The sequence below is a fragment of the Carcharhinus amblyrhynchos genome, chromosome 5 (assembly GCF_965287045.1).
Source record: "Carcharhinus amblyrhynchos chromosome 5, sCarAmb.v2.hapA, whole genome shotgun sequence".
Lineage (NCBI taxonomy): Eukaryota > Metazoa > Chordata > Chondrichthyes > Carcharhiniformes > Carcharhinidae > Carcharhinus > Carcharhinus amblyrhynchos.
Window position 1 is genome coordinate 79,253,386 of NC_137328.1, and position 13,262 is coordinate 79,266,647.

The following is a 13,262-nucleotide window of genomic DNA, read 5'->3' on the forward strand; positions in this document are numbered from 1 at the left end:
CACTTACACCAGATCCCATCCTTTGTTCAAATTGGACCCTTTGCTCTGCATTAACAAAACCTTTTTCCTCCTTGAACTATCTGTCTTTAGCAAGGCTTCAGCTTCACCCCCTTACGCTTCTACCTAAACAAATTGCAAGTACGACACAGTGCTTAACCCTTCTTCTGTTGCTTTTGCACCAAATTCTTTAGCCATGTCTCAGTCTTCCACTCAGCAGAAACTTTCAGCTACCTTCAATTTTTTCCCTCCAACTCGCCTGTTATCCTCTTTAGACCACTTCATAGAGAACTGCTAGTATGACATTGGCCATTTCAATTTCTCTGCTTCTCTCATTCACTCTGAACTGCCTCCATCTGAACATTTCTTTAATCGCAGCTCCAGTTTTAATTTAACATTGTCAAAATTGGGATTTAATGGGATTGAGGGTTATAGGTAGGCCTGGTAGGTAGGGATATGATCGGTGCAACTTGTGGGCCGAAGGGCCTGTTTGTGCTGTAGTGTTCTATGTTCTATAAAATTGATGACAAAGGTGGTGTTGCTGTTGTCTGATGTGCAAACCTCCACCTAGCAGAGGCCAAAAGCTAATTCTGACAGTTCTTCCCCTCCTCCTGGGCAATGTCCCTGTCCATCACATCACACCAAACTGTCATGACCATTTCTTGTGGAGATTTTCCTTCCACAGCTACCAAACCTGTTTCTACTTCTTCCCAAAATCCTCAAATAGTACAGCCTTTCTTCCATTATTGACCATATTTTCTGCCCTTGGTCAGTGTCTTCCCACCAGAAAAGATTTACTAGGATGCTACTGAGAGCTGATGGTTTGAGTTATAACGAGAGGTTGGATATTCTGGGACTTTTCCCTCTGGAGTGTAGAAGGCTGAAGGGTCTTATAGATGTCTATAAACTAATGAGGCACATAGGTCAACTAGATAGTCAATATTTTTCCCATAGGTAGGGGATTCTAAAACTAAAGGGCATAGGGTTAAGGTGAGAGGGGAGAGATACAAAAGTGTCCAGAGGGGCAATTTCTTCACGCAGAGGATGCTGAGTGTCTGCAACAAGTTGCCAAAGGTAGTAGTAGAGACAATACAATTTTGTCTTTTAAAAAGCATTTATATATAGGCCAAATGCAGGTAATTGGGATTATCTTAGGGGTTTAAAATATAGGCGGAATAAAGTTGGGCCAAAGGGCCTGTTTCCGTGCTGTAAACATCTGACTCTACAATGACTTTTCCAATGTTTTCCATTACTTAACTGTTTCCAGATTCCTGGCCGTTACCATCTACATCCAATCACAATATACCATCTCTCATCAGAATGACCTGAGAACTCTTTGTTTCTTCTTTGAATGGAAGTCCAACCAGCCTCATCCCTTCTCTGCCTGAAGGCCCTCATGTTGAGCTCCTCCTCCTCCAACTCAATTTTGGCAAATAGAATTTGTTATAATGGATAACTGCATGAGTCCTAACTATACCTGTCTTTTTGTGGAATATATTGAACGCTACATGCTCCAGTTCTACTCAGGCTCCCTCCTCTCATCTTTTTCAAGTATACTGATGGATGTATCAAGGCCATTTCCTGCTCACATTTTAACCTTACTTTCAAATTCCATCCTTTTCTTACTTTCATAGTCAGTTGCCACCATTTCATTCATTTCCTTAATCTGTCTCTACTGGGGACAGTAGAGTGAATTAATATTCACTAAAAGCCCAATGACCACCCCGCCCCAACAGTTATTTTGACTGACCTTCTTTACACCCTGCTTTCCAAGGGACTCAATTCCACTCTTCATTGCATATGTTTGGACAATGCAACCTTACATACCAGCACTCCCAATATGTCTTCCATTTTCCTCAATTGTGGTTTCACTTTGTGTGTTTGACAGGGCCCTCAACCACATCCATTCTATTTCTTAGTCTGCTCTCTCTGCTTTCCTCCCTCTCAGAACTATGATAAGGTCCCCCTTTTTCGTCCTCATTAACCCGCCAGCATCCATATTCAACAATCATCCTCGGGCATTTTTTCACCACCTCAGGACAACGCCATCACAAATCACATCTTGCTCCCTGCTCCACTTCGAGCATTCTGAAGAGATAGTTCCATCCACTACGTCCTGGTCCACTTCTCAGTCATTCCCAAAATCCTATCCTTTTCCTACAGCATCTTAGTATACAAGTGCAAGAAATGCAGCACCTGTCCCTTCAAGGCCCCCAACCATGCCCACCCGGTGAAGCAGCAATATACTCGCACTTCTTTCGACTCAATCAATTGTATTTGCTGCTGCCAATGTGGTCTCCAATACTTTGGGGATATCAAACACAGGCTGAGATTTTGCAGAACACTTCCATTCAGCTCAAGTGGGTTTGACAGGGTAGGTGATGAGAGGATGTTTCCCCTCGTGAAATAATCTAAAACTAAGAGACACAGTTTCAGAAAACGGGGTCACCCATTTAAGACAGAAATGCAAAGGAATTTCTTTCGAGGGCTGTCAACTGTCGGAATTCTCTAGCCACAGCTCGTAGTCATTAAATATATCTAAGATCGAGGTAGATTCCCAAACTAAAGGGTAGCCCAGTGTCATGGTAACAGGCAAGAAAATGGAACTAGCGGCAAGATCTGATCAGCCATGATTTTAGTGAAAGAAGCAGGGTCAAGCTCACGAATACCCTTATTTATGTTCTTTAAGGTGGCAAACAGAATAAGCAATATCTTTCAAATCTGAAGTCCCAGTAGGTGTTTTTAGAAGGTAAAGTAAATCACATCTGCATTTGGTTTGAAGGTATATGACAGTTCATTATTACACTTACTGCAACGAAGCCAAACGACAACTTTATGTAAATTAGTTGTGTACCTGTCAGTGCCAGCGTTTTTGAAAGATGCTGTAGTTACATTGCCCCCAGTTACAGGCTGTCAACAAATAACCTAAAATACAGAAGAATGGCGTTGCTAATTATAAATTGTTACATCACTCTATACCAATCAGGGACTGTGTCCAGCAGCACAGCAGAATAATCACAAGTCCCAAACTTTAAACCCACACTGAACTGTACCAGTAAGCAACTTTTATTGAAAAGGCATTGTAACTAAGCAGCCATTGAGCGATGAGCCTATAGAGAGACTTCAAAACATCATGAGGACTGGAGATAGTAAAGATTAGAAAAATAAAGAGTACGAAAGTTGCTGGTGGGGAAAAGGCACAAAATCTGAAGAAAAACTGCTGTGTGGCTATGTCAAGTTAGACAACAGTGGAAAGGTAAACAAACAGGTAAAATACAGACTTCAACTATTCAGTAGCTAAATATCAGAAGGCTGAGTAATTACCAGCAGCAACTACTCTGTCTCATGTTTCCAAATGTGAACAGTACTTAATCAACAATATTTGGAAATGTATACAAGACATAACACACAAGCAATTTATTGTTTTTGAAACAAATTAACATCCTCAACTTATAATTCGATATTTCAAAATATTGAACTTAAATTGTATGCAAAAGTATTCACAGTTCCCTTTTTTAGCAGATTTCATGCCAGTAGTGGTTGCCGGTGTCCGCATGTTACTTGGTTAGATCTAAAAGATGGTTATTGCTGCAACGAAATTATCACCAGTTGGCTTCAAGGAAACCATATTTCAGAAAAATAGCTAGGGCACAGAATTGCTACTTCAAATGACTACTGTCGAACTGAAACGACTGAACTATAAAATATACATGCGTAATGCTGCAAGTTATTTATAATGTTACAACAATGTTCATAAGATTGCTGTGTCTCGGGACTGTATTATTTATTTAGGTTAAAATTAAAGGGGTTGGACAGCCTGTGAAAAGTCTGCCTGACATCAGGCCTGATGTGGTCATTAAAAATTCAAGGGAGGTCCAGATTGTTTTCCTGGATTGGTGTAAAGTGTTCACACAAGGAAACAATGGCAGCAACATCTGTGTTACAGTGCTCTCCAAAATCAGAGGAAGGTGCTGAAGATGTCAAGTTGTAAATAATTATATTTTAAACTGTCCACTTATTTGCAAGATAAAACAGTTGGGGACTAAATAATAATGGAAAGGGGATACAAGACATGGGTCTTGAGGGGAAAGGGATAATTCTGGAAACTCTTAGACAAGTTAGTCTGTCAGGACTCAGGAGAGAGGAGAGCAGCTAGAGGTGAAAAGTCTCCGGTTCACTGTGCAGGAATGCAAGCGCTCAAACAGGAAAGACCAAATTTGAGAAGTTAAAATTAATCTGGAAAATTCACCTAGCTTGCCTCAATATGGCCTTAACAAGATTTTTAAAACATCAAAGAAAAATCAAAGTCCTGCATTTAGGCAGGACCACTACCATGCAAATGTTCAGTCAACCAAACAATACTTCTAAAGTTTGGACAATAAGAAACACAAAAGGGAAGGGAATTCAGTAGATAAAATGTGAATAGTGTGATCCAAAGACTGGATTAAAATATAAACATCCTGATGACAATGCAAGATCTGGCTTTCAGGAGCCACTAAAGGAAATACTAAATTGAAAGGATAAAATACTTTACAATGGGGAATTTATTCTGACTCTACAATTTACAGCTATTGATATTCAAAAGGCAGAGGAGCTATTAGAAACAAGTAAAGGTGCTCTTGGCATGGTGAACCAAACCATACCAAGGGTACAATTATCTAGCCAAGGAATGGAAATGCTGTGAAATTTACTCAACAGGAGAAAGAATATTTATAATGTGCAACGGAAGGTAAAGTCATGAGAAGCAAAACAAATTAAGCACTAGACTTAAACTGATGAATTAAATGGACAGTTAAAATGGGCAATTAATGTGCAAATGCAACAAATCCATGGGGGAATGGAGGGTGAGATGTTGTTAAACGAGTTGCTAATCTTTTACAACCTATGGCAATTCATGAGGTTTCCCTTCCTAACGACAAGTCGCTGGCGAATTTGCAATTGACAATAACATGAGTCATTCACACTATTTATTCAGCAAATTGTGCGCCAGTTTCTATGTACTCGGATCCCATTCTTTCTTAATTTTAAACAATTCAATCAAATCACACTGTACTTCCCCAATTGAGGCACAATCCTTATTAATCTGCACTGCATCTTCTCTTACTTCCTGGCATCCTTCCTATACAACCATAAAACGTAGGAGCAGAAGTAGACCATTTGGCCATTTGAGTCCGTTATTCAGTGATATCAAGGCTGATCTGATATAATCCTCAACTCCACTTCCTTGCCTTATCTATAGAATACCTACAGTGCAGAAAGAGGCCATTAGGCTCTCTGAAAGAGCATCCCACTTAGGCCCTCCCCTCCACCCTATCCGTGCAATCCTGTGCATTTACCACCTAATCCACCTAACCTACACATCGTTGGACACTAAAGGGCAACTTAACATGGTTAATCCATGTAACTTGCACATCTTTGGACTGTGGAAGAAAACTGAAACACCCGGAGGAAACCCATGCAGACACGGGGAGAACATGCAAACTCGGCACAGTCACCCAAGGTTGGAATTGAATCCAAGTCTCTGGCTCTTTGTGGCAGCAATGCTAACCACTGTTCCACCCTGCTGCCTCATAACCCTGGATTCTCTCACTGATGAAAAATCTGTTCATCTCAACCTTGATGTGGAGATGCCGGTATTGAACTGAAGTAAATACAGTAAGTAGTCTCACAACACCAAGTTAGAGTCCAACAGATAACAAGTGCCACGAGCTTTCAGGATCTTTCCCCTTCGTCAGGTGAGTGACAAAGGGGAAAAGACGAAGAGTATCTCAACTGATGAAAGGGAAAAGCCCCAAAAGCTCATGGCATTTGCTACCAAATAAACCTGTTGGACTTTAACCTGGTGTTGAGAGATTTCTTACTGTATCTCAACATTGACATACTTCAGGACCAAGCTTCCACAGTTCTCTGTGGTAAAGATTCCACAGATCCACTACCCTCTGAATGAAGAAATTCCTCCTCAGTTTTAAATGAGCAACCCCTTATTCTGAAGTTATACTCTGGTCCTAGATTTTCCCGAGACAAAACATTCTCTCAGCATCTATAAAATGCAGCTGCACAAAATGCTTCAAATGCATTTCTCCTGCACTTTCATTTTTATGTAATAGCGTCTTGTCAAAAATCTTGTTTCTATTTGCTGTTTTTAATGATTTCACCCATTTAAGATGTTGCTATGAATGCCATGAGAATCTGAGCTCCCAAATCTTCCCTGCGCTCCCATATGGCATGACCTTCTCCTATTCAAAGGAAGGCTACTTGTTTCAATTATCGGGTTTCTAAGATTTATTACAGTTTGGGACTGTAAATGTAAACTGAGGGTAAACGAAACATGACCTTTTCTGAACGCTGACTGACAATAAAGCCTGGGTAGCTTGATTGTTCGAGATTAAAGGAAAGCTTGGATTTTTTTAAAACACTGAATAAAAGGTGCAAAATATTTACAATGTGGGACAATGGCAGCAGTACCCAAATTTACAATGACTAGATCCTGAGTATCCCAAAGCCCGGGAAGATGTTGTAGGTATCAGGTTGTATAAGAAATAGGAGCAGGAGTAGGCCATCTAGCCCTTCGAGCCTGCTCCGCCATTCAATAAGATCATGGCTGATCTGTCGTGGCTCAGTTCCACATTCCCGCCCTCTCCCCATAACCCTTAATCCCCTCTCTCATCAAAAACCCATCAACCCGCGTCTTAAAAATATTTAGCGAGGTAGCCTCCACCACTTTAACGGGCAGAGAATTCCAGAGATTCACCACCCTTTGAGTGAAGAAGTTCCTCCTCAACTCCGTTCTAAACCACCCCCCCCTTTATCTTGAGGCTGTGCCCCCTAGTCCTATTATACTTTCTGAGCGGGAAGAGTCTCTCCACCTCTATCCTATCCATCCAATTCATCATCTTATACGTCTCAATGAGATCTCCCCTCATTCTTCTAAACTCCAACGAGTACAAGCCTAGTTTATTCAGCCTCTCCTCATAGCTCAACCCCCTCAACTCCGGTATCAGCCTAGTAAACCTCCTCTGCACTCCCTCCAAGGCCAAAATATCCTTGCGTAAGTACGGTGCCCAAAACTGCACACAGTACTCCAGCTGCGGCCTCACCAATGCCCTATACAGCCGCAGCAAGACCTCCCTACTTTTATATTCAATCCCCCTCGCTATGAAGGCCAGCATCCCATTCGCCTTCCTGATCACCTGCTGCACCTGCAAGCTGGGTTTTTGCAACTCATGCACAAGGACCCTCTGCACCGTCGCCTGCTGCAGTTTTTCGCCACGTAAGTGATAATCCTTCCTACCATTATTCCTACCAAAGTGGACCACCTCGCACTTGCCAACATTAAATTCCATTTGCCATTTCCTGGCCCATTCGCCCAGCCTATCTAGATCCTTCTGCAGACTCTCCACACCCTCCGCACAATTTGCCATTCCTCCAATCTTGGTGTCATCAGCAAATTTCGACACCCTACACTCGGTTCCCTCCTCCAGATCATCTATATAAATGGTAAATAGCTGAGGCCCCAGCACCGACCCGAGGCACTCCACTAGTCACCATCCGCCAATCCGAATAGCACCCATTGACCCCCACACTCTGCTTCCTATTTGACAACCAATCCTCTATCCACACTAACACCCTACCCCCAACTCCATGCCCCCTGACCTTCTGCAATAACCTCCTGTGAGGTACCTTGTCAAACACCTTCTGAAAATCCAGGAAGACCACATCCACCGGCTCTCCTCTATCCACCGCCCTAGACACATCCTCATTGAACTCCAGTAAATTTGTCAGACATGACTTCCCTTTAAAGGAAACCGTGCTGCGTCTGCTCTATCAAGCAATTCCTCTCAAGATGCCTCGCTATTTCCTCCTTGATGACGGATTCTAACATTTTACCTACAACAGACGTTAAACTAACCGGCCTATAATTCCCTGCCTTTTGCCCGGCACCCTTCTTAAACAACGGCGTAACATTAGCCGCTTTCCAATCTTCCGGCACTTCCCCGGAATCCAGCGACGTCTGGAAAATAACCACCAAAGCATCCACTATCACCTCCGCCATTTCTTTCAGAACTCTCGGATGCATTCCATCTGGTCCTGGCGACTTGTCCACAATCAGTCCCTCCAGTCTGTCGAGCACCTCCTCTCTAGTAACAGTAATGTCATTAAGACCCTCCAGTCCTACCACCTTTCCATCTCTAACACCCGGCAAATTATTCACGTCCTCCTCCGTGAAGACAGAAACAAAAAAGTTATTCAGGACCTCAGCCATATCCCCATCCCCTACCACTAAGTCCCCCTTCTCATCCTCTAAGGGACCAACGTTCACCCTAGCCAGCCTCTTCCTTTTTATATATTTATAAAAACTCTTGCTATCCTTTTTTATATTAAGCGCAAGCCCAGCTTCATAGTTTCTCCTACCCTTCTTTATCATCTTTTTTGTCAATCTTTGTTGACATTTAAACCTCTCCCAATCCTCTTCTCGCCCACTACTCTTTGCTACTCTAAATGCCTCCGCTTTTAATTTAACACTTTCCTTCACCTCCTTCATTATCCACGGCTTATTACCTCTCTTCCTACTGTCCTTTTTGACCATTGGAATAAATTTCTGCTGAGCACCAAGAAAGATCTCATTAAAGATCCTCCACTGCTCCTCAGCAGACCTACCTTCCAACGCACTCCCCCAGTCCACATTCGCCAATTCTTCTCTCATCCTACCATACTCCCCTCTGTTCAAACAAAGGACGCGCGTCAGGGAACCCACTTTCTCCTCCGCCATCTGCACCAGAAACTCCACCATACAATGATCACTCTCCCCAAGAGGATCTTTCACCGCAAGGTCCCTAATTCTACCCGCCTCATTACATAGCACCAGATCCAAGATAGCTCGCTCCCTCGTCGGCTCCAACACACACTGTTCAAGGAAACTATCCCGGCAGCATTCCAAGAACTCCTCCTCGAGCCCACCGCTTCCAACATGGGTTGAACAATCTATATGTAGATTGAAATCCCCCATAACTACGGCCGTCCCATTCCTGTACGCCGCACTTATTTGTGCGTTAACAGCCCGCCCCACCTCCAGATCATTATTGGGGGTCTATAGATGACACCCACCAGCGTCTTCCTCCCTTTGCTGTTCCTAATCTCTACCCACAACGATTCCGCTTTCTGCTCCTTGGCTCCAATATCATCCCTTGCTACCACCCTGATGCTATCCTTAATCAGCAGAGCTACACCCCGCCCCCTTTTCCCTCCTGCCTATCCTTCCTAAACACTTGATATCCCTGTACATTCAGCTCCCAGTCCCTGTCACCTTGCAGCCACATCTCTGTAATGGCCACCAGATCATATCCATTTATGCTGATCTGCGCCACCAGCTCATCCACTTTATTCCGAATGCTTCGTGCATTCAGGTAAAGTGCCTTCATCCCAGCCTTCACCTGGACCTTATTTGCCCTAACGCCACCAACTATACTCTCGCCCCCTACTCCCTCTATTATTGGGACATCCTCGGCCTCTTCCCTTACCTGTACCCTCTCCTCAACTTTAGACCCCGTAACGTCACCTACCCCCGCACCCTCCCCCCCTCCCTAATTAGTTTAAAGCCCTGTCTACAGTCCTCTTTATTCTATTCGCCAGCACTCTGGTCCCAGCACGGTTCAGGCCAACCCCATCCCGCCCGAACAGGTCCCACCTACCCCAATACTGATGCCAATGCCCCATAAATTCAAACCCATTCCTCCCACACCAATTCCTGAGCCACCCATTCACTTCCTTAATCCTATCTACCCTACGCCCGTCTGCACTCGGTTCAGGCAGTAGCCCAGAGATAACTACCTTGTCGGTTCTACTCTTTAATTCCATTCCCAGCTTCTCATACTCCCTCCCCAGATCCTCAGTTTGCATTTTGCCTACGTCGTTGGCACCCACATGTACCACAACGACCGGATTCTCACCCTCCCACTCCAGGTTCCTCTGCAGCCCAGATGCAACATCCTGGACCCGAGCACCAGGCAGACAACACACCCTTCTGTGCACTTTGTCATTGTGACAGAGGACAGTGTCAATACCCTTCACCCCACTATCCCCAATCACTACTATGTTCCTTTTCACCTTCTCCTTGCGTATGCCCTGCTGCATCACTGTACTGTGTGCAGTTTGCTCACCAACCTCACCTCCCTCGTCCACACTGGAAACAAGAGCCTCAAACCTGTTATGCAGATTGAGAAGCTGAGGCCTCCTCTCCCCACCCTCCTTCCTCCTCTCAGCAGCCCCTCTTGTTCCTGACCCTTAGAGTTAGCCAGTCTAGGGGGGGGTGGATGTCACTTGCACCCCATTGACAATGGGGCCCTCTCTCCCCCTGATGAGCCTCAGTGTCTGTAGCTCAGAGGCCAGCTTATTTACCCTGAGCTGGAGCTCCTCCAGCAACCTGCACTTACTGCAGACATGGTCACTGGGAAGGACCCTGGGGTCCACCAGTTCCCACATCATACAGAAACAACACATCACATGCCCCTCCATTATTCACTGTAGTAGTATTGAAAATTTCAACACTAACTTACCTGGCCCTCTTTCTCCCCAGCCCTTTGCTCCTAAGCCCTAATAGTTTACTCTGCTTCCCCCTCACTCTGCTGCCCGCTGTCTACACCAGGCCTCTTTTTAAACCTGGCGCTGATTTAAAGCTTGCTCCCCCACAACTCCCTTTTAACCACTCCCTCAGAATTCTTAGAGGTAAATACAAAAAGCCCGCAAAAATGCTTTTAAATGATTTAAACAGTTCTACAAGGAACAAAGTGCTTTTAACTTAAATTTAAACAGGTTTTTAACAGGTAAATTCTTATCTCTCTCAATCTGCTCCAGCAAACAATGCAATATAAAGTTGTGCTGTCAATTGTCCATTTACCTCCAATATAAAAGGACTTGGGATCAAGGATAACTAGTTAGCATTTTTACCTAGATGCAAGGCTAATGTAGTTTGCACTTTCATGGGGATCAAGGAATTAGATACAGCTCATGAGGGAAAAAGGGATCAAAGGATACGAGGGGAATGCAGGATCAGCCATGATTATGATGAATGACAGAACAGGTTTCAAGGGCTGAATGGTCACTCCTATTTTCTACGTTTCTAAGAGCATTTTGTTGCCCTGGCAATGTCTCGGCCAGTGCCCTTCTGCCAACAGGCACCCCTTTTCACATGATTTGCCATTCTATCTTTCTTGTGAGGGAAAGACGAAAAACTTGAACAAATCACTTTTCAGCAATACTCAAGTCATGGGTTTCTTAAAATAATGCCTTCTAATTGTCGTGATGTAGAAGGCATTATCCTTATTTTGTATATCGAGTACCAAAAAATAATCTATGAGATGTAAATTCCATTGAGCTACTGATTGCACAAATAAGCCTAACTTACAAGAAGCCATATACTGTAAAGCATTCCATGATTTGTCAACTGCTGAGTCTGTTCAATTATTCCAATAACAGTTGTGTTTGATGTAGTTTTACTTTAAGCTACAGTACCAAAAGATTTACGTCTGAAGTTTCCAAACTCGTGTATGTGTATTTATCAGGGACAAATTTGTTAAAAGTCACATTTGGCAAATTCAGCAGAATTCCTTTTGAAGTGGTGTTAACTAATTGGGTAAGGGAAAGCAAATGTAGACTATACTCTATGCTTCTCTTTAACAAAAGTACCAGCATTGATATAAATTCTCTTCTCATCAGCAGCTTAAAATAATATGAGGGAAGTTAAATATAACACAAGTGAAATATGCAACTAATACTATGTGGTCCAGTGATATACATTAGATATCTTTTCTATTAGTGGGCGAGGACCTGGCAGATGGAATACAATGTTGGCAAGTGTGAGGTTATCCACTTTGTTAGGAATAATAGTAGAAAGGACTACTACTTACAGGGCGAAAAGCTGCAGCATGCTACGGTGCAGAGGGACCTGGGGGTCCTTGTGCATGAGTCGCAAAAACCCAGCCTACAGGTGCAGCAGGTGGTCAGGAAGGCAAATGGGATGCTGGCCTTCGTAGCAAGGGGGATTGAATATAAAAGTAGGGAGGTCTTGCTGCAACTGTACAGGGCACTGGTGAGGCCGCAGCTGGAGTACTGTGTGCAGTTTTGGTCGCCGCACTTGCGCAAGGATATTTTGGCCTTGGAGGGAGTGCAGAGGAGGTTCACTAGGCTGATACCGGAGTTGAGGAGGTTGAGCTATGAGGAGAGGCTGAATAGACTGGGCTTGTACTCGTTAGAGTTTAGAAGAATGAGGGGGGATCTTATTGAGACGTATAAGATGATGAAAGGGATGGATAGGGTAGAGGTGGAGAGGTTCTTCCCGCTCAGAAAGGACAGCAGGACTCGAGGGCACAGCCTCGAGATAAGGGGGGGTGGACAGTTTAGAACAGAGTTGAGGAGGAACTTCTTCACTCAAAGGGTGGTGAATCTCTGGAATTCTCTGCCTGTTGAAGTGGTGGAGGCTACCTCGCTAAATATATTTAAGACGTGGGTAGATAGGTTTTTGGTAGGTAAGGGAATTAAGGGTTATGGGGAGAAAGCGGGAAAATGGGACTGAGCCACTTCAGATCAGCCATGATCTTACTGAATGGCAGGGCAGGCTCGAAGGGCTAAATGGCCTACTCCTGCTCCTATTTCTTATGTTCTTATGTTCTAAAACTACATTAATACATATGTCCTTTGTACTTCTATGGGTGTTAATGTGCAAAAATGTGGTGTTCCAAATTCAGTCTGCATTGTATGAATACTGATATCTATATAAATCGTTTAAAAGGACTAACTAATATAGAAAGCAGTAGCATGCATTTAAATTACAATTATAAACTCAATTTTTCTATTAAAGTATTTAGGAAATTAATCCCTGCCCGAAGACATATCCCTTAACTTGCTTTTATGATGTTAACTGACTTTTATTGTAACTAGGAGATGAAGCCATACAAAACAATTGCAATCATATGATAAATTCACTTTCAGACAATGCTGCTATATCATCTAAAAATGTCATTTCAGTAAATAAATAGATTCAAAATAGTAACTTTATTCATAATATTAAAAATCTTTCATAAATTAAATCACAGTGGAAGCATCATTGTTGATACTTCCTATGATAACTTCAGTATTAGTCACATTTATTCAGTGGTACAGAACTTGAGTATTGCTGAAAAAGACTTAACTTGCACTCAGTCACAAGAATACAATGCAAGGGAAATTTATACAATATCAGACAAGTGTGCTGATTGGTTGGCAAGTGAATG

At 43.2% G+C, this 13,262-nt stretch overlaps 1 protein-coding gene across 3 annotated transcripts in view; it reads right to left on the reverse strand.

Annotated features, from left to right (window-relative positions):
• Window positions 1-13,262, reverse strand: part of pam (peptidylglycine alpha-amidating monooxygenase) — a 262,485-nt gene that overhangs the window by 180,445 nt on the left and 68,778 nt on the right. The window contains exon 2 of one of the 3 annotated variants that reach the window (XM_080189066.1): window positions 2,852-2,922. The exons of the other annotated variants lie outside the window; for them this stretch is intronic. The gene's annotated coding sequence lies outside the window, so the exon portion shown is untranslated. The remainder of the gene's footprint in view (window positions 1-2,851; window positions 2,923-13,262) is intronic. 3 annotated transcript variants of the gene reach the window in all.